Consider the following 4,303-nt stretch of genomic DNA (forward strand, 5'->3'; position numbering starts at 1 on the left):
TGGATTCAATAATATTTGTGATCTCTGTGTTATAGTTAATTAAAGAATTTACCCTACATTTGGATTCAATAATTAACTCTTGTTTTAGGTTGTATTATAAAATCTATCGATTTGGTGTAAATACATTGTTTCAAACCTTGTTAATTTATTTTATTTATTTTTCTATTATAAAGTGTTTTATATATTTCTTATAATTTATCTTTGTTTCTTAAATATGATAGATTATTTTTACGTTTAATCTAGTTCTGTGTATAATTCTGTAGTAATCCTTTGTCTTCTATACTTAAATTGTTGATATATATTTTTTTGGTATATTGTTTTTTCTTTTTATTTATTTTTATACATCATGTTTTCCACTATGATACAATTATGTCTTGCCACAAGATACTAGTTTAGTTAGCATTATATTTGTTTCCTTTTTCTCTTTAATTCATTCAACATTTAGTATCATGCTTATTTGTATAAAGTGTATAATATTGTCAAGAAAATCTATTTAATACCCATGCTAAGTTGCATACTTCATAATGACTATCTTTTAGCAGCAATATTGGGTATTGATGTCTCCGTTCTCTTATAAAAAGTTACCTATTCAGAAATGGACAGACTAAGTATATTTAATACAAAATTTTGAGCTCAAATTGTTTTGTTCACGAGCATTATAATTAACGCAGATAAGTCATACTTATTTGACTTTTTCAAATCCAAGATTTCAATTTACAAGAAAACAATGCACTGATTTATGGAGTTTTAAATAATAAAAATTGTTACCACTTCTGAAGGAAGTAAGCAACAAACTAAAATCTATACTCCAAGAATTCAGTATTGAATCTAGCGTTATTTGATTGTTCATTGAAAATCAATTAACGATTGTAATCTGGAAGGGCACCTTCTATGTTGTGTTTTAATTTTTTTTTTTTTTTTATTACTTCACTGAAATCATCCAAATATCCAATTATATGTTTCTTTCTTCAAATTTGCAAAATAAAATTTGGTTAATTGCACCTGAGTAACCTGATTCATGAAGATATTAGATCAGATTTTTAAAAAATGCGTGTAATTATATGTGCATACAAAGAACCTTTTTATAGAATGAAATCTACTAAGTATAGATTTCGTAATGGTCAAAACCATATTATACATATATTGTTAAAGCCACCTCAAATCGACTATGTCTTTTTGTTGGAAGGCTTTAAAAAGAACAAACAACTAGCTGGTTCGGATATAAACATTTATTTTTATATAGGTCGCAGTTCTGTAGCTAAATACCCCACTGCTGTGGTCCAAGGTTGTTGTAGTGGCTCATCAATAGTCCAAATATCCAAAAGTCAAGATAGTTACACTGACACTAATTAGCAACAATTTATTGTAATAATCAAAAATTTATTAAAATAAAATGAATTAGAATTTTATAGTTTTTAACTTAAATATCTTAAAAGATATGTTGGGTTCAAATTAAAAACTTTAATATTAAATAGATAATAGAATTTTATTTAAATTTTATAATATAAAAGACTCTTAATCTCATGGCAGGTTGCTAGGTAATCAGAAACAGTCACTTACAATAATTACACTTAATTAAATTAATATCTCTTTTACACATGTGTTTAAATTTAGTTATAACAAAACTAACAAATTTCATAAACTCTTCTTTTGATGATTCTTGGTATCTTCTTTTCTACAATGCTATGTCCTACTATCAAAATAGCTTTCAGTCCTTCCAAAAAGCTATGTCTCTCTCACAACAATGGCTTCCAATCTTTCCCGCTTCCAGCCGACGGACGTCCTCTCATCAAACAATCCAAACTCAGAGTCCCCTATTCTTATTGGTAGTCTTCCTTTTTCAAACTGTCCACTCTTGCTGGACAGAAATTGATGAGTACCCCCTCATCCTGGAAACATCATTTCTCCTCCGCGCCCAAACAACGAATGAATGCCAAAAACCAAAACATGTCTCGATGTTCCATGTTAACATCGATTATTGCACAACAGTTAGGGATTTTTGCAAATGATTTACTTTCTGAATATTATTCTTTAGCACTATTTCTTGACTTATATATTTTCTTAAATTTACTGTATTTTCAATTATGATGGGAAGAGTTAAAATATTTTTTATGATATTTGAATCTGCTCAACATGGACTTGATTCAACGGACTTCTTGAAGGATACGTACCGCCATCTTGGTTGTTTTGAACAGCGTATTTATTTTAGACAAAGAAAACTGGTTAGCTAGCTTTTTGATTTAAAATAAGAAATAAACAATACTGAAACAATATACATAAAATAAAAACGTAATTAAAATCATTTATCTATAAATATCAACTATTTATTAAAAAAGAAGATATTACATTATAATCAAGTCGAAATGCAGATAAGGTCTGGTTTTTGGACTGTAATGTCTGTCAACACACTCAAAATGTCAATAAATAGTACCAAAATAAACGCAGACAGGGCTTGTTACACACGTTAATGGCCACTAATTAGCCAGAACTCATATTAAAGTCGAAACATACAAAAGGTCTGATTCCAAACTGCATTGATGGTTAACTCACTAAAAACGCCCAAACTATTAAATTATAAACGCAGACAGGGGTGCTTAGACGCTACCATGACCACTAATTAGCCGGAACTGCTTAAAAAAATGAAGATGGCCCGTTGCTAGGTGACACCTTAGCGACAATTATCAACCCTTAGAAACTATCTCTATTACTCATTATAACACACAAATATAATTACATATTTTTCTTCTCAATTTCCAATTAAAAAAATATAAATAAAATAACTAAATTAAACACTAATACAACTCAAATACTATTTACAAGGTGTTAATCATATGTTATTGCCTTAACATATATATGGCAATTTATTAGTATTATTTTATATTTCGAACACAAATCTTTTTTATTTTAGAGTTTGGGATTATTACAACCATCAAGATCCCATAGGGAAAACATTAGCTTGATTGTGATGTGGATATGGGGACAGCTTTTCATAGAATCAGATGAGGCAGGAATCAGACTCGCTTTTTTCACTAGACCTGATTGCTAGACAGTATTGCCAGACTGTGCACTCTGAGGTGAAAACTGACATAAAAAAAAAAAAAGTTGTGTTGGAATGTACAGCAAAATAATGTCTCTGATGAATTGTTAAGTGATCTTCAATTGATCCTAGAGAATGCAGCAGTCGGCTGCCATTAAGTGTTCTCTGTTAATAAAGGAAATCCAGGATGCCCATTAGTTTGTAAGTAATAGTCAATTCCATTGGGAACTACAGATGGAATCTGTAGATGACTTCATCAGAAAACTGTTTATAAAATTAAACTCCCAGTTACCAGTACTCTGTGGGGTGAATCCAACCTCATTCTCATCTTCCTCTCCCACCATCTATGGTAGCCTTACCTATCTGACTTTTCAAAAAGAGAATTATAGTGAGTAGATTGGTCACAATAGATCATAACACAAAAAAAAGACATCCTTCCCTGCCAGACCCACCCTACTAAAACCCTCAGGGGGCAACGGCCCTGTATCATTTTTAGAAATATTTGCTTAAAACAGAAAGAGGAGATTTTAAGATAGTTAAATATTTAAAAACTGCCTGAAATTGGAAAATGGTATGAAGAAGAGTGTGTTTAAACTCTATATTTTTCTTATAAATATATTTATAATTATTATACTCTATATTATTCCTATAAATTCTATATCATATATTTTTCTATTTCTCTCATTGTCATTACTATTGTCGACATTATTTTTTTTTCATTAGAAGGCAGTTAATTATTTGATTGAATCTATCAAGTCATTTGTTTTCAATTTTCTTTTTCTCTCTTCATGCCAATTATTATATTTATTTTATTGTTTATTAAAGTACAAATGATTCTGTTTCTACATGTGGCTACTTGTACAGTTAAGAGTGTATAAGGTTAATAATAGTGCTGTCTATTGGGTGAGATTTTGTTATTAATTAATTCAATTATTTTGTTTACAAATCTTGAACAATTTAATGCTCAGTAGTTACAAAGAGCAATTCAATGATTATGCCATTTTTTTTTTTAATTCCTCTCCATTACCATTTCTGGCATACGGGGTGCGGGAGCAGTAGGGTTTGCGCATGCCACTGCTCCCAAAGATCACCAATTTTTTTAATTTTATTAATTATTCATTTTTTTTTTTTTACTCTTGTGTTGCCCAGCACTAGGTTTAGCGCCTTTCTGATGGAGCTGCACCTTGTCCACTGCATCCGTCTGGGTCGGTGTCCTTCCATGGCAGAGCTATCTATTATTACGTGTTCTGCTGTTTCAGGAACTCC

General features: G+C 30.2%; 1 protein-coding gene across 3 annotated transcripts in view; it reads left to right on the plus strand.

Annotated features, from left to right (window-relative positions):
• The window catches only part of LOC106689887 (zinc finger autosomal protein), a 31,735-nt gene that overhangs the window by 24,009 nt on the left and 3,423 nt on the right, over window positions 1-4,303 (plus strand). The window contains exon 1 of one of the 3 annotated variants that reach the window (XM_067045234.1): window positions 2,842-3,238. The exons of 1 other annotated variant lie outside the window; for it this stretch is intronic. The gene's annotated coding sequence lies outside the window, so the exon portion shown is untranslated. Of the gene's footprint in view, window positions 1-2,841; window positions 3,239-3,268; window positions 3,609-4,303 lie in introns of those variants that run through there. One more of the 3 variants, XM_067045235.1, reaches the window with a different exon arrangement.

Source organism: Halyomorpha halys, unplaced genomic scaffold, assembly GCF_000696795.3.
Source record: "Halyomorpha halys isolate HHAL.00 unplaced genomic scaffold, Hhal_1.1 Scaffold1506.1, whole genome shotgun sequence".
Classification (NCBI taxonomy): domain Eukaryota; kingdom Metazoa; phylum Arthropoda; class Insecta; order Hemiptera; family Pentatomidae; genus Halyomorpha; species Halyomorpha halys.